Genomic DNA, 24,013 nt, shown 5'->3' on the forward strand with positions numbered 1-24,013 from the left:
AAATAGGTAAACGTCTCTGGTAACTAACAGGGAGCTTCAAGTAATCCAGCCCTTCTCACACTGAGAGTGACAAATCCGTTAACCTCATTGCCATGTTATTCCTTTCTCCCACTGTTTTCTTGTGTTGACAAAATCATGAACCCTGATTTGTCTTCTGGCTTTTAGCTAAACATTCATTCCTTGCATCTGACAACAGATTCAGTTTCAGTAACATTCTCCAGGTTTTTGACTTAGACAATGCTTTATACTTATTTTTTATCTCTTATTTCTTCTAGCTACTCCAGATAATTAATTAACCTACTTGATACTGTCTCTGGAGTCCTTTATCTGGCTTAAACTTTAATGGCTGATGTCTCTATCCAACCTGTCCTAAACCTTCCCACTCTCAGAGTAGCAAGAACAGGATTTATAGAATATACAACTTAATGTGCATATAGTTATTATCTTATAAATAATTGTGCAGTTCCTTGCTGTTTCCTGTATATAGGCCATATCTCACTAAATAAATTTCTTGAGGAATAGGATTGATTTTATACTACCTCTTTAGTGCTTATAATGCTGAGCACCTAATCAATATATTGAGGTTGCAAATAAAAACAAATTGTAGATGAGGTACAATGGGTATGGCAATGTTTAGCCTCATTCAAAGAAGCCATCCTGAGAAGTTAAATGTTACCAGATCCCATTTAACATTTCTACAAACAAATTTGATGAAATACTAATAGTCTTAATAAGTAAGATAGTTTTAAAAATAATGTGTTCATTTGTTTTTAAAGAATGTGTGTTATATTCGGGAGTGGTCAAGATGGTGGAGTAGGAAGACCCTGAGCTCACCTCCTCCTATGGGCACACCAAAATTACAACTAATTACAGAGAAACTATCAATAAGAATGATCTAAAGATTAGCACACACACAAAAAAGATTTTTCACAATAAAAATATAAAGAAGGAACCACAATGAGACAGGTAGGAGGGGTGGAGATACTATATAGTCAAGACCCACATTCCTGGGTAGGTGAGCCACAAATGGGAGGATAATAACAGTTGCAGAGGTTCTCCCCAAGGAGTGAGGGGACTGAGCCCCACATTGGGATCCTCAGAAGGGGGTCCTAGACCAAGAACATGAGCCACCAGAACATCTGGTTTTGAAGGCCAGCAGGGCTTTCATACAGGAGAGCCAGAGGGCTGTAGGAAACAGACTCTGCTCTTAAAGGGCTCATACAAATTCTCACATGCTCTGAGACCTAGCGTAGAGACAGTAATTTGAAAGTATCCTGAGTTAGATCCACTTGCTGATCTTGGAGAGCCTCCCAGAGAGGCAACAGGAAACTGGGACTACCCCTGGGGACACAGACACTGGTGACATCCATTTGGGGGTGCTCATTCTACCATGAGGACTGGTGCTAGCAAGTGCCATTTTTGAGTCTTCCCTCTAGGCTATTAGTGACAGGTGCTTACCCACTTACCAGTGGGCTGGCAAGAGTCATGGGACAGCCAGGTATGCCATGGCTTTGCCCACCAGTAGCTGGCAGCCTCCACATGAGGCAGGCCTGGCAACCAACAGAGCCAAGGACCACCCCTGCCTACCAGCTCGCCCACAATAGGCAGCCTCACCACAACAGAAGGGCCCACTCAGCCCACATAGGAGGCACCCCTACAGCATATAGCTCTGGTGACAAGAAGGGAGTATGCTGTTGGGTCCCATAAAATGTCTCCTATATAAGGCCACTTCCACAAGATTGGGAAATGTAACTGACTTACCTAATATACACAAATAAACACAGAGAATTAGGCTAAATGAGGTGACAAAGGAATATGTAACAAATGAAAGAACAAGATAAAACCACAGAGGAAGAACTAAGTGAAGTGGAGATAATCTACCCAATAAACAATTCAAGGTAATGATAATAAAGACGCTCATCAAACTTGGGAGAAGAATGGATGAACACAGTGAGAAGTTTAACAAAGAGTTAGAAAATGTAAAGAAGAACCAAACAGAACTGAAGAGTACAATAACTGAAATTAAAAACATGCTAGAAGGAATCACAGTAGATTAGATGATACAAAGGAACAAATCAGTGAACTGGATGATGGAACAGTGAAAATCACCCAAGCTGAAGAGAAAAAAGAAAATAATAATTTTTAAAAATGAAGACAGTTTAAGAGACCTCTTGAGAACATCAAGTGTACTAACATTCACATTATAGGGTTCCCAGAAGGAGAAGAGAGAGAGAAAGGGGCAGAGAACATATTTGAAGATATAATATCTGAAAAATTCCCTTACCTGCAAAATGAAACAGACATTCAGGTACAGGAAGCAAATAAGATCAGAGAGTCCCAAATAAGATCAACTCAAAGAGGTCCACACCAAGACACACTGTAATTAAAATAGCAAAAATTAAAGAGAGAATCCCAAAAGCATCAAAGGCAAAGCAACTAGTAATGTACAAGGGAATTCCCATAAGATTGTCACCTGACTTTTCAGCAGAAATTTTGCAGGCCAAAAGGGAGTTGCACGATATATTTAAAGTAATAAAAGGAAAAACTACAACCAAGAATACTCTACCCAGCAAGGCTGTCATTCAGATTTGAAGGAGAGATAAAGAGTTTTACAGACAGCAAAAGCTAAAAGAGTCCAGCACCACCAAACTAGTTTTACAAAAAAATTAAAAGTACTTCTCTAAGTGGAAAAGATCATAACTAGAAATATGAAAATTATGAAATAAAAAATCTCATTAGTAAAGGCAAATATGCAGTAAAGGTAGTGGATCAATCACATACAAATCTAGTAGGAAGGTTAAAGACAAAAGTAGTAAAATCATCTGTATCCACAGTAAGTATTTAAGGGATTAAAAAAATAAAAATATGTAAAATATGATGTCAAAAACATTAAACATGTCGGGGGCAAAAGAATGCAGGGTTGTTAGAATGTGTTTGAACTTAAGTGATCATCAACTTAAGTTTGATCATCATCATCATCAAAATAATCACGTATATATATATAGACTGCTATATATCAACCTCATAGTAACTACAAACCAAAAATCTGTAACAGATTCACACACACAAAAGAGAAAGAAATCCAAACACAGCACTAAAGGTAGTCATCAAATAACAAGGCAAGACACCAAAAGAAGAAAGGAGCAGAAAAGAACTACAAAAACAACCCCAAAACAATTAACAAGATGATAACAAGTTCATACCTATCAATAATTATTATAAATGTAAATGGACTAAATGCTCCAGTCAAAAGACATAGAGTGGCTGAATGGATTAAAAAAACAAACAAACAAAAAAACAAGACCCACATATATGCTGCCTTCAAGTCTAAACACACACACAGGCTAAAACTGAGGGGAAACAAAAGGAAAGGGAAGCTTGAGTAGCAATACTTACATTAGATGAAACTGACTTTAAAATAAAGAGTGTAAGTGTAACAAGAGACAAAGAAGAACACTACATAATGATAAAGAGATCTATCCTACAAGAAGATATAACAATTATAAATGTAAATGAACCCCACATAGGAGCACCTAAATACATACAGCAAATATTAACAAACATAAAGGGAAAAATTGAGAGTAATCTAATAATAGTAGGGGACTTTACTACTCCACTTACCTCAATGGACAGACCATCCAGACAGAAAATCAATAAGGAAACACTGGCCTTAAATGACCCATTAGATCAGATGGACTTCATAGATATATATAGAACATTCTATCCAAAATCAGTGAGACAGACATTCTTTCCAAGTGCACAGGGCATATTCACCAGGATAGATCACATCCTAGGCCACAAAACAAGTCTCAGTAAATTTAAGGAGACTGAAATAATATGAAACATCTCTTCTGACCACAAAGATATTAGACTAGAAATCACTACAAGAAAATGCAAAAAACAAAACAAAACAAAACAAAAATGTGGAGGCAAAACAATACACTGCTAAACAACCAATAGGTCACTAAAGAAATCAAAGAAGAGATTAAGTAATACCTGGAGACAAATGAAAATGAAAATAAAACAATCCAAAATCTATGGAATGTAACAAAAGCAGTTCTAAGAGGGAAGTTTATAGCGATACAAGCCTACTTTGGGAAATAAGAAAAATCTCAAACAAAAAACCTAACCTTACACTTAAAGAAACCAGTAAAAAAACAAACAAAAAAAAATAGAAAAGGCCAAAAAAACTAAGAGCTGGTTCTTTAAAAAGATAAAAACATTGATAAACCTTTAGCCAGACTGATCAAGAAAAAGAGAGGACCCAAATGAATAAAATCAGAATTTAAAAGAAGTTACAACAGCCTGCCATGTCCTGCCCACTGCCTGCTGCACACAGTGGAGTGTTGCTCTCTGGCAGGAGAGGGAGATGCCATGTCCTGAGACCTGCAAGAGTCCTTAGGATGGACTGACTACCAAGTGAGGGTTCTTGGCTTCACGACGCAGGAAAGAATCCAAGAGCTGGCCAAAGAAAAGTGAAGGTACCATTTTAAGCACTAAGATGTCATTTGAACTTCATAAAAACAACTTTGAGACCTTCTTTTGTGAAATGTCAGTTCAAGTCATTTGACCCATTTTTTCCATCTCACCACATTTGGAAAAGCAGAGCTCTGGAGACTCCCTCTTGTGAGAGCACCAGAATCACAACTGCTGAACAATCAATGGCAGGAAGACACTGGAATTCACCAAAAAACATACCCCACATCCAAAGACAAAGGAGAAGCTGCAATGAGATGGTAGGAGGGAGTCAATCACAATAAAATCAAATCCCATAACTGCTGGGTAGCTAACTCACAAACTGGAGAACAATTATATCACAGAAGTCCACCCACTGGAGTGAAGGTTCTGAGTCCCACGTCAGGCTTCCCAACCTGGGGGTCCGGAAACAGGAGGAGGAATTCCGAGAGAATCAGACTTTGAAGGCTAGTGGGATTTGATTGCAGGACTTCGACAGGACTGGGGGAAACAGAGACTCCACTCTTGGAGGGCACACACAAAGTAGTGTGTTCATCAGGACTCAGGGGGAAGGAGCAGTAACCCCATAGGAGACTGAACCAGACCTACCACCTAGTGTTGGAGGATCTCCTGCAGAGGCGGGGGGTGGCTGTGGCTCACTGCAGGGACAAGGACACTGGCAGCAGAAGCTCTGGGAAGTACTTCTTGCCATGAGCCCTCCCAGAGTCTGCCATTAGCTCCACCAAAAAGCCTGTAGCCTCCAGTGCTGAGTCGCCTCAGGCCAAACAACCAACAGGGAGGGAACTCAGCCCCACCCATCAGCACACAAGCAGATTAAAGTTTTACTGAGCTCTACCCACCAGAGCAACTGCCAGCTCTACCCACCACAAGTCCTTCCAATCAGGAAGCTTGCACAAGCCTCTTAGATAGCCTCATCCAACAGAGGGCAGACAGCAGAATCAAGAAGAACTACAATCCTGCAGCCTGTGGAATGAAAACCACATTTACAGAAAGACAGACAAAATGAAAAGGCAGAGGACTATGTACCAGATGAAGGAACAAGATAAAACCCCAGAAAAACAACTAAATCAAGTGGAGATAGGCAACCTTCCAGAAAAGTAATTCAGAATAATGATAGTGAAGATGATACAGGACCTCGGAAAAACAATGGAGGCAAAGATCAAGAAGATGCAAGAAATGTTTAAGAAAGACCCAGAAGAATTAAAGAACAAACACCTCAAAGAATTAAAGAACAAACAAACAGAGATGAAGAATACAATAACTGAAATGAAAAATACACTAGAAGGAATCAATAGCAGAATAACTGAGGCAGAAGAACGGATAAGTGACCTGGAAGACAGAATGGTGGAATTCACTGCTGAGGAACAGAATAAAGAAAAAAGAATGAAAAGAAATGAAGACAGCCTAAGAGACCTCTGGGACAACATTAAATGCAACAACATTCGCATTATAGGGGTCCCAGAAGGAGAAGAGAGAGAGAAATGACCCGAGAAAATATTTGAAGAGATTATAGTTGAAAACTTCCCTAACATGGGAAAGGAACTAGCCACCCAAGTCCAGGAAGCACAGAGAGTCCCAGGCAGGATAAACCCAAGGAGAAACACGCCAAGACACATAGTAATCAAACTGACAAAAATTAAACACAAAGAAAAATTATTAAAAGCAACAAAGGAAAAATGACATATAACATACAACGGAACTCCCATAAGGTTAACAGCTGATTTCTCAGCAGAAACTCTACAAGCCAGATGGAAGTGGCATGATATATTTAAAGTGATGAAAGGGAAGAACCTACAGCTAAGATTACTCTGCCCAGCAAGGGTCTCATTCAGATTTGACAGAGAAATCAAAACTTGAAAGATAAGCAAAAGCTAAGAGAATTCACAACAACCAAACCAGCTCTGCAGCAAATGCTAAAGGAACTTCTCTAAGCAGGAAACACAAGAGAAGAAAAGGACCTACAAAAACAAACCCAAAACAATAGAGAAAATGGTAATAGGAACATACATATCGATAATTACCTTAAACGTGAATGGATTAAATGCCCCAACCAAAAGACATAGACTGGCTGAATGGATACAAAAACAAGACCCATATATATGCTATCTACAAGAGACCCTCTTCAGACCTAGGGACACATACAGACTGAAAGTGAGGGGATAGAAAAAGATATTCCATGCAAATGGAAATCAAAAGAAAGCTGGAGTAGCAATACTCATATCAGATAAAATAGATTTTAAAATAAAGAATGTTACAAGAGACAAGGAAGGACACTACGTAATGATCAAGGGATCAATCCAAAAAGAGGCTATAAAAATTATAAATATATATGCATCCAACATATGAGCACCTCAATACATAAGGCAAACGCTAACAGGTATAAAAGAGGAAATCAATGGTAACACAGTAATAATGGGGGACTTTAACACCTCACTTACACCAATGGACAGATCAGCCAGACAGTAATTTAATATGGAAACACAAGCTTTAAATGACACAAGAGACCAGATAGATTGAATTGATATTTATAGGACATTCCATCTGAAAACACCAGATTACACTTTCTTCTAAAGTGCACACGGAACATTTTCCAGGATAGATCACATCTTGGGTCACAGATCAAGCCTCAGTAAATTTCAGAGAATTGAAATCATATCAAGCATCTTTTCTGACCACAATGCTATGAGATTAGAAATAATTCACAGGGAAAAAATGTATAAAACACAAACACATGGAGGGTAAACAATACATTACTAAATTACCAAGAGATCACTGAAGGAAATCAAAAATACCTAGAGACAAATGACAACAGAAACATGACGATCCAAAACCTATGGGATGCAGCAAAAGCAGTTCTAAAAGGGAAGTTTATAGCAATACAATCCTACCTCAAGAAACAAGAAAAATCTCAAATAAACAATCTAACCTTACACCTAAAGGAACTAGAGAAAGAAAAAGAAAACACAAAGTTAGTAGAATGAAAGAAATCATAAAGATCAGAGCACAAATAAATGTAATAGAAACAAACAATAGCAAAGATCAATGAAACTAAAAGCTGGTTCTTTGAGAAAATAAACAAAACTGATAAACCTTTAGCCAGACTCATGAAGAAAAAGAGGGAGAGGACTCAAATCAATAAAATTAGAAATGAAAGCATCATAAGAGACTACTACAACTCTATGCCAATAAAACGGACAACCTGGAAGAAATGGACAAATTCTTAGAAAGGTATAACCTTCCAAGACTGAATCAGGAAGAAATAGAAAATATGAAGAGACAAATCACAAGCAATGAACTTGAAACTGTGATTAAAAATCTTCCAACAGGGCTTCCCTGGTGGCGCAGTGGTTGAGAGTCTGCCTGCTAATGCAGGGGACACGGGTTCGAGCCCTGGTCTGGGAAGATCCCACATGCCACGGAGCAGCTGGGCCCGTGAGCCACAATTGCTGAGCCTGCACGTCTGGAGCCTGTGCCCCGTGACGGGAGGGGCCGCGATAGAGAAAGGCCCGCGCACCGCGATGAAGAGCGGTCCCCGCACCGCGATGAAGAGTGGCCCCCGCTTGCCGCAACTGGAGAAAGCCCTCGCACGAACCGAAGACCCAACACAGCCAAAAATAAATAAATAAATAAATAAATAAATAAGAAAATCCTTTAAAAAAAAAAAAAATCTTCCAACAAACAAAAGTCCAGGACTAGATGGCTTCACAGGTGAATTCTAACAAACATTTAGAGAAGAGCTAACACCCACCATTCTCAAACTCTTCCAAAACATTTCAGAGGAAGGAACACTCCCAAACTCATTTTACAAGACCATCATCACCCTTATACCAAAACCAGACAAAGATACTACAAAAAGAGAAAATTACAGACCAATATCCCTGATGAATATAGATGCAAAAATCCTCAACAAAATACTATCAAACAGAATCCAACAACACATTAAAAGGATCATACACCATGATCAAGTGGGATTTACCCCAGGGATGCAAGGACTCTTCAGTATACAGAAATCAATCAATGTGATACACTATATTAATAAATTGAAGAATAAAAACCACATGATCATCTCAATAGATGCAGAAAAAGCTTTTGACAAAATTCAACACCCATTTATGATAAAAACTCTCCAGAAAGTGGGCATAGAGGGAACCTACCTCAACATAATAAATAGCCACAGCAAACATCATTCTCAATGGTGAAAAACTGAAAGCACTTCCTCTAAGATCAGAAACAAGACAAGGATGTCCACTCTCACCACTATTATTCAACATAGTTTTGGAAGTCCTAGCCATGACAATCAGAGAAGAAAAAGAAATAAAAGGAATACAAATTGTAAAAGAAGAAGTAAAACTGTCACTATTAGCAGATGACATGATACTATACATAGAGAATCCTAAAGATGCCACCAGAAAACTACTAGAGCTAATCAATGAATTTGGTAAAGTTGCAGGATACAGAATTAATGCACAGAAATCTCTTGCATTCCTATACACTAACAATGAAAGACCAGAAACAGAAATTAAGAAAACAATCCCGTTCACCACTGCAACAAAAAGAATAAGATACCTAGGAATAAACCTACCTAAGGAAGTAAAAGACCTGTACTCTGAAAACTATAAGACACTGATGAAAGAAATCAAAGATGACACAAACAGATGGAGAGATATACCATGTTCTTGGGTTGGAAGAATAAATATTGTGAGAATGACTATACTCCCCAAAGCAATGTACAGATTCAATGTAATCCCTAACAAATTACCAACGGCATTTTTTACAGAACTAGAACAAAAAAATATTAAAATTTGTATGGAGACACAAAAGACCCTGAATAGCCAAAGCAATGTTGGTTGAGGGGAAAAAATGGAGCTGGAAGAATCAGACTCCCTGACATCAGACTATACTACAAAGCTACAGTAATCAAGACAATATGCTACAGGCACAAAAACAGAAATATAAATCAGTAGAACAGGATAGAAAGCCGAGAGATAAACCCACACACCTATGGTCAACTAACCTATGACAAAGGAAGCAAGGATATACAATGGAGAAAAGACAGTCTCTTCAATAAGTGGTACTGGGAAAACTGGACAGCTACATGTAAAAGAATGAAATTAGAACACTCCTTAACACCATACACAAAAATAAACTTAAAAATGTAAGACCGGACACTATAAAACTCTTAGAGAGAAACTTAGGAAGAACACTCTTTGACATAAATCACAGCAAGATCTTTTTTGACCCACCTTCTAGAGTAATGGAAATGAAAACAAAAATAAACAAATGGGACCTAATGAAACTTAAAAGCTTTTGCACAGCAAAGGAAACTATAAACACAATGAAAAGACAACCCTCAGAATGGGAGAAAATATTTGCAAACGAATCAACGGACGAAGGATTAATCTCCAAAATATATAAACAACTCATGCAGCTCAATATTAAAAAAACAAACAACCCAATCAAAAAATGGGCAGAAGACCTAAACAGACATTTCTCCAAAGACATACAGATGGCCAAAAGGCACATGAATAGCTGCTCAACATCACTAATTATTAGAGAAATGCAAATCAAAACTATAATGAGGTATCACCTCACAACGGGTAGAATGGGCATCATCAGAAAATCTACAAACAACAGATGCTGGAGAGGATGTGGAGAAAAGGGAACCCTCTTGCACTGTTGGTGGGAATGTAAATTGATACAGCCACTATGGAGAACAGTATGGAGGTTCCTTAAAAAACTAAAAATAGAATTACCATATGACCCAGCAATCCCACTACTGGGCCTATACCCAGAGAAAACCGTAATTCAAAAAGACACACGCACCCCAATGTTCATTGCATCACTCTTTACAATAGCCAGGTCATGGAAGCAACCTAAATGCCCATTGACAGATGAATGGATAAAGAAGATGTGGTACATATATACAATGGAATATTACTCAGCCATAAAAAGGAACGAAAGTGGGTCATTTGTAGAGACGTAGATGGACCTAGAGACTGTCATACAGAGTGAAGTAAGTGGAAAGAGAAAAACAAATATTGTATATTAACACATACATGTGGAATCTAGAAAAATGGTACAGATGAACCGGTTTGCAAGGCAGAAATAGAGACACAAATGTAGAGAACAAATGTATGGACACCAAGGGGGGAGACAGAGGGGCAGGGGGCAGTGGTGGTGGTGGTGGGATGAATTGGGAGATTGGGATTGACATATATACACTAATATGTATGAAATAGATAACTTATAAGAACATGCTGTGTAAAAAAAAATAAAATAAATTAAAAATAAATAAAAATAAAAGAAGTTACCACCAACAGCACAGAAATACAAAGGCTCATAAGAGATTACTATGAACAATTACAAGCCATTAAAATGGATAACCTAAAAAAAATGGGTGAATTCCTAGCGACATAAAATCTCCCAAGACTGAATCAGAAAGAAATACAAGATACAAACAAATTACCAGTAATGATACTGAATCAGTAATCAAAAAACTGTTAACAAACATAAGTCCAGAATGAGATGGCTCTACAGGTGAGTTCTACCAATTGTTTTTTTATAAATTTATCTATTTTATTTATTTATTTATTTATTTATTTATTTATTTATTTATGGCTGCATTGGGTCTTTGTTGCTGCGTGCGGCCTTTCTCTAGTTGTGTCGAGCACGGGCTACTCTTCATTGCGGTGCATGGGCTTCTTGTTGTGGTGGCTTTTTTTGGTTGGAGCACAGGCTTTTAGGCATGTGGGCTCAGTAGTTGTGGTTCGTGGGCTTTACAGCACAGGCTCAGTAGTTGTGGCGCACGGGCTTACTTGCTCCACGGGTGTGGGATCTTCCCGGACCAGGGCACAAACCCATGTCCCCTGCATTGGGAGGCGAATTCTTAACCACTGTTCCACCAGGGCAGTCCGAGTTCTACCAAATATTTACAAAAGATTTAACACCTATTTTTCCAAACTATTCCAAAAAAATCGAAGAGAAAGGAACACTTCCAAACTTATTCTATAAAGCCAGCATCACCCTGATACCAAAACCAGTCACCACAAAAAAGAAAATTACAGCCCAATGACACTGATGAACATAGATTCAAAAATCCTAAACAAAATATTAGCAAATCGAATTCAACCATACATTGAAAGTATCACACACAATGATCAATATCCAAAAATCAGTCAATGTGATAAAGCACGTTAACAAATTGAGGAATAAAAATCATATGATCACCTCAATAAATGTAGGAAAAGCTTTTGACAGAATTCCATGTCCGTTTATGATAAAAACTCTCATAAAAGTTGGTATAGAGGGAATATAATATAATAAAGGCCATATTTGACAAACCTACAGCCAACATCATACTCAGTGGTGAAAAAGAAAGAATTTTCTCTAAGATCAGGCACAAGACAAGGATGCCCACTCTTGCCATTTTCATTCAACATAGTATTGGAAGTCCTAGCCACAGCAATTGGACAAGAAAAAACAAACAAACAAACAAAAGGAATGCAAATTGGAAAGGAAGAATTTAGACTGTCACTGTTTGCAGGTGACACGATACTGTATATAGAAAATCCTAAACCAACTCCTAAAAACTATTAGAACTAATAAATGAATTCAGTAAAGTTACAGGATACAAAATTTAGATATTCAAAAATCTGTTGCCTTTCTGTACACTAACAATGAACGGTCAGAAAGAGAAATTAAGAAAAGAATCACATTTACTATTGCATCAAAAAGAATAAAATACCTAGGAATAAACTTAACAAAGGAGTCAGAAGACCTATATTCTGAAAATTGTAAGATACTGATGAAAGAAATTATAGACAACACAAACAAGTGGAAAGATATACCATGAACACGGATTGGAAGAATTAATATTGTCAAAATGACCATAATACCCAAGGCAATCTACAGATTCAGTGCAATCTCTACCAAAATACCAATGACGTTTTTCACAGAACTAGAACAAGTAATTCTAAAATTAGTACAGAACCACAAAAGACCTCCAGATAGCCAAAACAATCTTGAGAAAGAACAAAGCTGGAGGTAATCATGCACCCTGATTTCAAACCATACAACAAAGCCACAGTAATCAAAACAGTATGATACTGGCACAAAAACAGACACATAGATGAATAGAACAGAATAGAGAGGCCAGAAATAAACCCACAGTTATATGGGTGATTAATCTATGACAAAGGAAGCAAGAATATGCAATGGGGAATAGACAGCCTCTTCAGTAAGTGGTGTTGGGAAAACTGCACAGCTACATGCAAAAGAATCAAACTGGACTACTTTCTCACATCATATAGAAAAATAAATTCAAAACAAATTAAAGTCTTAAATTTAAGACCGGAAACCATAAAACTCCTACAGGAAAACATAGGCATTACATTCTCTGACATCAGTTTTAGGAATACATTTTTTTTGGATTTGTTTCCTCAGGCAAGGGACACAAAACAAATGGCACTACATCACTAAAACACTTTTGCACAGCAAAGGAAAATATCAACAAAATGAAAAGGTCACCTACTGAATGGGAGAAGATATTTGCAAACTGTTATCTGGTAAGGAGTAGTTAATATCCAAGATATAAAAGAACTCATTCAACTCAACATCAAAAAAACAAACAATTTGATTAAAAAATAAGCAGAGGACCTGATAGTCATTTTTCCAAAGAAGACAAACAGTTGGCCAACAGACATGTGAAAAAATGCTCAACAGCACTAAGCATTAGGGAAATGCAAATCAAAACCACAATAAGATATCACCTCACACCTGTCAGAATGGGTATTATCAAAAAGACAACAAATAACAAGTGTTGGCACGGATGTTGAAAAAAGGGAACCCTTGTATGCTGTTGGTGAGAATGTAAATTGGTACATTAACTATGGAAAACAGTATGTAGTTTCCTCAAAAAATTAAAAATAGAACTACCATACAATACAGCAATTCCCCTTCTGGGTATTTTTTTGAAGAAAACAAAAATACTAATTCAAAAAGATATATGCATCCCTATGTTCATTGCATTATTTTCAATAGCCAAGATATGGAAGCAATCTAAGTGCCCACTGATAGATGAATGGATAAAGAAGATGTGGTATCTATATACAATGGAATATTACTCAGACATTAAAAAATGAATTATGCCATTTGCAACAAGATGGATGGACCTGGAGGGTATTTTGCTTAGTGGAATAAGTCAGTCAAAGAAAGGCAAATACGGTATGTTATCGCTTATATGTGGAATCTAAAAAACAAAATAAATGGACCAATAACCAAAAAGAAACACAGTCATAGATACAGAGAACAAACAGAGGGGCTGAGCGGATGAGTGAAATAAGTGAGGGAGATTGAATGGCACAAACTTCCACTTATCAAAGAAATGAGTGATGGGGATGAAATGGGCAGTGTGGGGAATATAGTCAATTATAATACAATATTTTTGTATGGTGACAGATGGTAACTAGGCTTATCATGGTGATCATGCTGTAATGTATAGAAATACTGAATCACTATGCGTGCATCAGGAGCTCACACAGTGTTGTGGGTCAATTATACTTCACAAAGCAAACAAACAAATAAACAAGCTCATAGAAAAAGCAATTAGATTTATGGTTACTAGGGGCAGAGGGGGAGGGGAAATTGAATGAAGACGGTCAAAGTTACAAGCTCCCAGTTATAAGACAGACAAGTACCAGGGATGCAATGTCAACATGATTAATATAATTAACACTGCTGTATGTGATATATGAAAAGTTGTCAAGAGAGTAAATCCTAAGAATTCTTATCACAAGGAAAATTTTTTTCTTTATCTTTTATTTTGTATCTATGTGAGATAATGGATGTTCACTAGACTTAACTGTGGTAATCATTTCATGATGTATGCAAGTCAAATCATTGTGCTGAACACCTTAAATGTATATAGTGTTGTATGTCAATTATATCTCAATAAAACTGGAAGAAATAAAGAACATGTATTATATCCAATCATAGAAACTTACAATTAGAAACACCCTCAGAAGTAATTTAACATACACCTTGATGAATTACAGAGTATCTCCTTGATATTAATCTTGATCTCTATGCCTATGGGGACAATAATAAAAACATAACTAACTGATAGAAGCCAAGAACAGTTTCCCTGAAAAAAATGACATTCAAAGCAAATTTTGAACTACACGTATGAATTAGCTAGGTGAAAAAGGGGTGCACAAAATATAGGGTAAAGCCTGGAGGAGGAGAGACAGAAGTGGCTGCTGAGTTTCCGCAACTGAAAGAAGGCTTGTGTGGCTGAAACAGAAAGAGTAAGGAGATGGCACAAGATGAGCTAGAAGCAGCCAGATTTTGAAGACCTTGCCAAGGATTATGGACTTTATCCTATGAACAGCGAGAAGCTATTGACAGATTTTGTGAGGAACATAATATGAAAGCTTTCTGCTTTTTAAAAAAGTCACTTTGGACTTTTGCTCCTTGGCAAGACAAGTAACCAGTATTAGATTTACCCTTCTGCCTGAAGTAAGCCTAGAAATTGCATTGTAATAACATGGATGAACCTGGAGGACATTATGCTAAATGAAATAAGCCAGACACAGAAAGACAAATATTGCATGATCTCACTTATAGAAGGAATCTTAAAAAAATGTTGAACTCATAGTAATAAAGAGTAGAACGGTAGTTAGCAGGGGTTGGGCGAAAAGGGAAGATGTTGGTCAAAGAATACAAACTTTTAGTTATAAGACAAATAAGTTCTGGAGACCTAATGTTCAGCATGGTGACTAGAGTTAATAATAATATATTACATACTTGAAATTTGCTAATAGAGTAGTTCTTAAGTGTTCTCACCACACACAAAAGAAGATAACTGTGCGAGTTAATGGATATGTTAATTAGCTTGATTGTGGTAATCATCTTTCAATGTAAATGTATATAAAAACATATTGTACATCTTAAGGATAAGAAATTTTTGTTAATCATACCTCAGTAAAGCTGCAAAAAAGAAAAAAAAGAATTTTCTTATTTAAATGCCTTTAATAGATAATTGACTCCTTAAAAAAACATATTGTGAGGTTTATTTGTTTATTTATTTATTTACTTATTTTTGGCCACACCGCATGGTATGCGGGATCTTAGTTCCCTGACCAGGGATTGAACCCATGCCCCCTACAGTGGAAGTGTGGAGTCTTAACCACTGGACTGCTAGGGAAGTCCCTGTGAGGTTTATAAACTATGTAGAAGTAAAATGTAAGGCAAAAATTGTAAGAAGTCCAGAAAGCGAAAATACAATTATACTTCTATGACACCTATTATCTATTACTTCTATTAAAGATTTTTACACTATACATTAAAGAATATAATAACATTTGAAGGTACAATGTGATAAGTTAAAGACGTATAATATAAACCCTAAATCAACAACTAAAACTCTGTATCTCTTTATTGTGAATAATAAAGAGTTATAGCTAATAAGCTGACAAAGGAAATAAAATGAAATAAAAATTGTATAATTGCTCTAAAAAAGTAGAAAAATAGGAAAATGGGAACAAAGAACAGATGGGACAAACAGAAAACAAATACCAAGACCATATATTTAAATTTAAACATACCAATGATCACATTAAATGTAAATGGTCTAAATAGTCTCATTTAAAAACTGGAGATTCTAAGATTGGGCAAAAAGCAAGATCCAGGGGCTTCCCTGGTGGCACAGTGGTTGAGAATCTGCCTGCCAATGCAGGGGACACGGGTTTGAGCCCTGGTCTGGGAAGATCCCACATGCTGCGGAGCAACTAGGCCCGTGAGCCACAATTACTGAGCCTGTGTGTCTGGAGCCTGTGCTCCGCAACAAGAGAGGCTGCGACAGTGAAAGGCCCGTGCACCGTGATGAAGAGTGGCCCCCGCTTGCCACAACTAGAGAAAGCCCTTGCACAGAAACAAAGACCCAACACAGCCATAAATAAATAAATAAATAAAATATAAACACTGGGTTCAATTAACTGCCCATCCAAAAAAAAAAAAAAAAAAAAAAAGCAAGATCCAGCTATGTTAACATATAGGTTTAAAAAAAAAGGATGAAAAAACCACACCATGCTAAGACTAATCAAAAGAAAGCTGGGATGGTTATATAAATATCAAACAAAATAGATTTCAGAGCAAATAATATTACCAGAGTTGAAGAAGGACATAAAATGAACAAATTCCTTGAAATACACAAACTACCAAAGCTCATTCAAGAGGAAACAGATTGGGGGCTTCCCTGGTGGTGCAGTGGTTAGGGATCTGCCTGCCAATGCAGGGGACACAGGTTTGAGCTCTTGTCCGGGAAGATTCCACACGCCGCGGAGCAACTAAGCCCGTGTGCTACAACTACTGAGCCTATGCTCTAGAGCCCGAGAGCCACAACTACTGAGCCTGCATGCCACAACTGCTGAAGCCTGCGCACCTAGAACCTGTGCTCCACAACAAGAGAAGCCACTGCAATGAGAAGCCCGCGCACCGCAACGAAGAGTAGCCTGCTTTGCCTCAACTAGAGAAAGCCCACACGCAGCAATGAAGACCCAATGCAGCCAAAAATAAATAAATAAACAAAAGTAAATTTTAAAAAAGAAACAGATAATCTAAATAACTCTATAGCTATTAAAGACATTGAATTTTTAGTTAAAAACCTCCCCACAAAGAAAATCCTAGGGTCATATAGCTTCACTGGCAAATTCTACCAAATATTTAAACAAGAAATAATACCAATTCTACCAAACTCTTCCAGAAAATTGATGAGGGAATACTTCCCAAATCATTCTGTGAGGACCACATTACTCAATACCAAAACCATAAAATTACATTATAAGAAAAGAAAACTACAGACCAATATATCTCATGCTTATATGTGCAAAGCTTCTTAACAAAATGTTATCAAATAAAATACAATAATATACAAACAGATAATACATCATAAATGGGGTTTATCCCAGGAATGTAAAATTGTTTTAATATTCAAAAACCAACCTATGTAATTCTGGGTAATAACTGACTAAGAAAGAAAAACTACATGATCATCTCAATAAATACAGAAAAAAACATTTGAGAAATACAAAATACATGCCTGGTAAAAACTCTCGTAAAACCAGAAACAGAAGGGAACTTCCTTAAACTCATAGACAAAATATAGGAGAAACCTACAGTTAACATTATACTTATAGTGAAAGAATGAATACTTTCTAAAATCAGGAACAGGGAAAGGATGTTTACCTTACCACTTTTAATCAACATTGTACTGCTGGTTCTAGCCAGTGAATTAGGAAAGAAAAAGAATTTTAAAACATCTAGACTGGAAAAGAAGTATAACTCCCTTTATTCACAGACAACATGATTTCTGTGAAGTAAATCCTATGATGTGTACAAATAAGTTACTAGAATTAATAAGGAAGTTTAGCAGTGTTTCAGGATATCAGATTCATATACAAAAATCAATTATATTTCTATATAGAGCAGAGCATCATTTCATGCACTTATTTGCCACTCATGTATCTTACTTAGTGAATTGTTTATTCAATTATTTCACCCATTATTAGAAGGTAAACATGTACCTACAATATGACCCAGCCATTTCCATGTCATATGAAAATATTCCTGGTCATGCCCTAATCTCAGGAAACTGTACATGGCAATACGTAACCTTACATGGCAAAGGGGACTTGACAGGTGTGATTAAGTTAAGGCTCCTGAGATGGAGAGACTATCCTGCCTTATCCAGGTGAGCCCAATGTAATCTAAGGGTTCTTAAAAGATGAAAGAGGAAGGCAGAACAGTCCCAGAAGATGTGATGATGGAAACAGAAGTTGGAGGAATGCACTTTAAGGTGGAGGAGGAGGCCACATGCCAAGGAATGCAGGCAAACTCTAGAAGCTAGAAAAGCCAAATAAACAGAATTTCCCTTAGAGCATGCAAAAAGAATGCAATCCTGACAACACCTTCACATTTTAGCCCAGAGAAATCCATTTCAGATTTCTGACCCCCAGAATTGTAAGCTGATAAATTTGTGTTGTTTTAAGCCACTATGTTTGTGGTAATTTAATACAACAGCAGTAAGAAACAAATACCCTTGACTTATGAGGAGATTCTTTCGTGGAGCTTCTATTTTTACTTGAATAAATTTATATTCTGTACAAGAATAGAATGAAATTGAGAATTTACCTATTATTGTGCAACATCTATATTTGATATTACATTCAAAGAATCATAAATAGAGATCATTTATTTGATGAGATTTGTCTTAAAAAGGATACAATGAGTGGAAGCAGGAAAGACAGTATCTGAAAACATTTGGGCTGAAATATTTACACATATAATAAAACAAAATCCAACTCGAGAATATAGTCCATTTGGCATAATTTGCTCTGAGTTTATCAGATACTAATATTAACCTATATAAAGAGCATACAAAATACTGAGAGCATCCCAAATAAAAATACTGAGGTGAACAGAAGAGTCAAATAAAAATACTGAGGTCAACAGAAGAGTCAACTGAGAGCATCAATAATTTAAAATTCATTAACTGTAAAATACAATGTTGAAGAAGTTTAGAGATATTTTTATTAAAAATTACAAACATAATACCATGTTAAAATACATTCTTCACTAGGGCTGGGTGCCAGGGGAAATCGGCAGATGTTGGTTGAAGGATACAAACTTCCAGTTATAAGATGAATAATTTATTGGAACCTAAGGTACAGTAATGGTGACTATAATTAACAATAGTGTGTTATATACTTGAAAGTTGCTAAAGAGAGTAGATTTTAAATGCTATCACCACAAAAGGGAAGGTAATTATGTGAGGTGATAGAAGTGTTAACTAACTTTATTGTGGCAATCATTTCACAGTATAAATGTGCATCAAATCATTCCATTGTACACCTTAAATTCACAAAATATTATATGTCAGTTATATCTCAGTGAATCTGGAAAAAAATACATTTTTCAGAAGGGAAAAAATACATGGTATGAGACAGATATAGTTGAGAAACTGATTAAAATACATAAATATTATAGAATAATTATTGGTTGTTATTTTTAATGCACTAATAATCAGTATTAAGCAATTTTTAGTTTTCTCTAGTGTATCCAGATTTATTTTTGAAAATAGTTTTCAAACAGACTATTTTATAGGCCGACCAATATAACAAAATCAATTTGTTGTTTAATACATATTTTTAAATATTATGTAAGTTTAATTGTTTAATGCTCTATTTCAATTTTTTTTTAAAGATTTTTTTGATGTGGACCAATTTTAAAGTCTTTATTGAATTTGTTACAATATTGCTTCTGTTTTATGTTTTGGTTTTTTGGTCGCGAGGCATGTGGGATCTCAGCTCCCCGACCAGGGATTGAATCGGCACCCCCTGCATTGGAAGGCGAAGTCTTAACCACTGGACCACCAGGGAAGTCCCTCCATTTCAATTATTAAAAGTGTCTCAGTCTGGACAACATAAATTTGTTGTCATTAGGTCTAAGAGTGACTTGTGCCATTCCACTGCCACCACTTTGTTCTCAGACAAATGTGTTCTGTTATTAGAATGAGTATCTGAATCCTTTAAGACAGTACTTCCCAACTTGCTTCTTACATCATAACTGAGTTCTTCAATAGACCATCCCACCATTCTATAAAGTCATTGCTTTATAGTTCAGTAATCACATGGATTTATAAACCATTTAAAACCAGTGACCACATGGTTGTTAATGGTTGTTATTCTTTTGCTTTAGTTCATCTACATTAAAATTAGTTCTTTGGACAGATGCAATGTTGTATGAGATTCTCTAATGCTGAATAAGCCATTCCATCATTTTATAAATAGCATTGCTACAGGAAGTATGGCAGGCAAGAAGAACAAATATAGCTGCACAATAATGACCCATTCTATGAAGACAAATTGATTCCACCTATATATAGACGAAGTCTAATATAATCAACCTGCCACCAGGTGGCTGACTGGTCCCCCTGGTGTATGGCGTTGTTTCAAGTGCTCAGCATTGGCTTTCTGCTGCTGGAAGATTAGGCTCTCAACTATAGCAGTAGATAGATCAGCCCTCTGGAAGAGAAGTCCATGTTTTTCTGAGATCATAAATGACTTCCATCTCTGTCATCATACTTTGTTCAGGGAACCATTGACCAAGCAATGACTAGCTGGAGAAAGAGGCTAACTAGTAGCCACAGAAGAGGTCACATTGGCTACCTGATTAATGATAAGCCTCCCCTGCAGAGGTGACCTCTTTTGCTGCTGCTGCTGCTACTGTTGTTAGCATTTACATGAGATATAAATATGCTCACACTCTGTTAACATTACAGGAGGTCCATCTACATATCACTTCCCCAAATGTACTTATCCCTTAATCCTTTGGTCTTATTTCTCCCATGTCCCTGTATGTCCAGCCAGACCATTAACCACTACCCATAAATAGACAAAGTACACTGTTTTTCCAAATTGAAAATGACATACACTGATTAAAGTTCTTCCCCCTTCGAGTTACCTTTGAGTGAGATTGTAATGCTATAGCAATCTGCTTCTGGCAGGGGCCAGCTCATTTTCCAGAACCATCTGCAAACCAGGATTGAATTTTTTCTTCCTGAGTCAACTAGTCATAGAGAATTCCCTATGTGGTCACAAGTGTGGGTTGATAGAATGGTGGCAATGTAGACAGAGTAGGCACCTGGTAATGTGAACCACCTACTTGGTCATGTCATTTACCAGTGGCTTCAGTGACTCCAATCTTCTATATGTCACTTCCAGTTGATGTTAAACTGATTCTGGTTATATACAGCTTTATGGTTTGGGTTTGTTAGGTTAGATAAAACCCAGTTGGTGATGGTCATCCCAGACTTCACGGCCTTAAATTCTCATGGTAAGGTGTTCAGTCTCTGCTAAGGCTCACAAGACAAGCCCAGAAATATTCCAAAAGGAGAATAGTTGATTATATGGCACTGATTCAAAGCCCTAGTAGGCTACACCATGATTCTTCTCCTGGCTCCAAACAGCACCTTGATCTGTTATAGACTCTAAATCTGTTATAGAACCTTAATCTACAGCCTAGACCAGCTAGAAAGTTCTCTTACTTTGAGGATATTTCAAAGTTGGTAACTCATTAAATAGACTGGAGTAGTGCATCCAAATGTAGTATATTCTACCTATAAAATTCGAAGAGGCTCATCAAGTGCTTTCTTAGTGATATGGGGAAAAGGTGCACCACTTTTCCTATTGTGCTGGAGGGATATCCTGAGATGCTGAGACCACCTGATCCTCAGAAATTTCAGTGAGGTCACAGTTACCTGTATTTTCACTGGAGTTTACCTCCCACTCCCTGAAATCCAGTCACCCATTACCATGAGTATATCATCAAAGTAGTTGGCCAGTGTGATGTTATGTAGGATTATGAGATGGTGAGATGGTAAAGGTCTCTGCAGGCTAGACTGTAACCCAGAGCTAGAGAGCTGAAATAGATCAATGAAAGTATATTTGTGTTCCTTCAAGGTAAAAACAAACACTTTTTTGGAGTCCTCTTACTGAGATAGAGGGAAAAAAACAATTGCCAGATTAATAGTTATATTCTAACTGATAGAGGCTATGTTGATTTGCTTTATTAAAGAGAGCATGTCTGGAACAGCAGCTGTAACTAGAGTCACTATCTGATTATATTTACAGTAATCCACTGCTATTCTCCAAGACTCATCTGTTCTACATAGGCAAAAGAGGACACATAAATGTGAATAGAAAGAAATCATTGCCACTACATCTTTCAAGTCTTTTATGGTAGCACTAATCATGCAATTTTCCCAGGAATGCAGCTTTACCTTACTTCCATAAGCAACAATTCTAATTGGTGGATCACAGTGGCACTCCAAGTCCTGGGGATTCAAGTATGCTAAGAGTCAGTGTCCAGTAATTCCTGGGTATTCCCTTTTCTCAATGAATAGCTTCCAAGTATTGATCAGCTATTGCTACATAACAAATTTTCCCAAAAATCAGTGGTTAACAACAATTATTTGTTCTTGTTCACATTGGTGGGTCAGCTTCCCTAGAATGGATTACATAGGTTGAAGAAGCATACACAAATGCCAGATGTTATCCTTAAAAACCCAAAGAGGCCCACTGGGTGTTGCTCTTCATTTTTACTGGTAGCTCTGTTCATCTCAGCTGGGCTTATTCACATATCTTAAGTTTAGCTGAGGTGCAAGTTTGCTGGTGTGGGTCTGTTCCACTATCTCTTTTTCCTTGAATATGTGAACTAGCTAGGATGTGTTCTCATGACAGTGATAGAGAGGCAAGAAGTCAAGCAGACATGTACAAATGACACAACGTTACTTCCATCTATACGACCTGGCTAAAACAAATCATATTGCTGAGCCCAAAGTGAGGAAGCAGGAAAATACACTCTGGCTATGGTAAGGACATAGCAAGGATGTGGCTAGAGATAGGGTTAAAGAAATGGGGCCAAGCATTAGTAAGTATCCATGGGTCCCTTATAGAAAGTAAGGAGAAACATTTGCAGCATGTACCTGTGATGCATGTATCTTCTTCATGTGAACATTTCTTGGGGTTCTTAGGGACTCTAAAATGACTCAGGTTTAGAGATTAGGTAAGAAGCTGCAATTTTCAGTATGTTTTAAGTTATATCCAGGCCACCATTTTGCACAATTCAAGGGTGTACAATTCTCACTGTAGTAGGTCTTGTACTCCAGGAGATACCATCTATATAGACTACAATGTAAATGTTGGTAAGAGCTACATGCAATGTGGTAACCCTGGCTATTCTTGTAAGCTGCCTATCTATTTAAGTCCTAAGAAGCTTCATGGTCAATTTGCCGTTACCAAAGACATCTCATTCTGAATTCCACTGTAGTCTTACAGTTATGGCAATCACACCTACCTTGCCTCTGTTGCTTAAATGCAATAAATTGGTTTGTACTACTATAGGATTACACCATTTCTATTAAAATCAGAGAGCCTCTTTCAATAGCATTTCCCCCCCCCCCCCACTTTATCCCCAGCCTTTAGATGATGGAAACTATAGAGTGTTGAGCTTTTCAAGACTACTGACACTTCTGTCACTACCTTCTCAATATCTTGATGAAGGGAGTATCCTCTGGGCGACCATGGAAAGTAGGAGAAAGAGTGAACATGATAAATCACTCAAGTTTTCCTTTCTCCTTAAATCTTTCTATCCCTTCCTCTACATTTTGCTCAGGAACTTCTGATATCTCAAATCCACTTAACATTGTCCACCAGCAAAAATACATTTCAGTCACTCAAGCAAACAAATGATTATAATCACTCCAAAATGACTACATCTAAAATAGTTATAACCACATGGAATTGAGAATCCTATATCAATAAGTTTGACTCTATCTAAACTTATATTCTTTTTTCATCTTTATACCTATTTCCGGTTTTCTGGAGCATATCAAAAGCTTGCCACTGTTACACATAGACCTCTTAATGGATTATGACTCTAGTTATAGATCTGGTCTGGATACAAGAAGTGGTAGAGATAT

General features: G+C 37.0%; 1 long non-coding RNA gene across 2 annotated transcripts in view; it reads right to left on the bottom strand.

The window, feature by feature from the left end:
* The window catches only part of LOC103009902 (uncharacterized), a 117,949-nt gene that overhangs the window by 83,820 nt on the left and 10,116 nt on the right, over positions 1-24,013 (bottom strand). The window contains exon 3 of one of the 2 annotated variants that reach the window (XR_009008427.1): positions 2,285-2,377. The exons of the other annotated variant lie outside the window; for it this stretch is intronic. This is a non-coding gene — a long non-coding RNA (uncharacterized LOC103009902). The remainder of the gene's footprint in view (positions 1-2,284; positions 2,378-24,013) is intronic. 2 annotated transcript variants of the gene reach the window in all.

Source organism: Balaenoptera acutorostrata, chromosome 5 (genome assembly GCF_949987535.1).
Source record: "Balaenoptera acutorostrata chromosome 5, mBalAcu1.1, whole genome shotgun sequence".
Classification (NCBI taxonomy): domain Eukaryota; kingdom Metazoa; phylum Chordata; class Mammalia; order Artiodactyla; family Balaenopteridae; genus Balaenoptera; species Balaenoptera acutorostrata.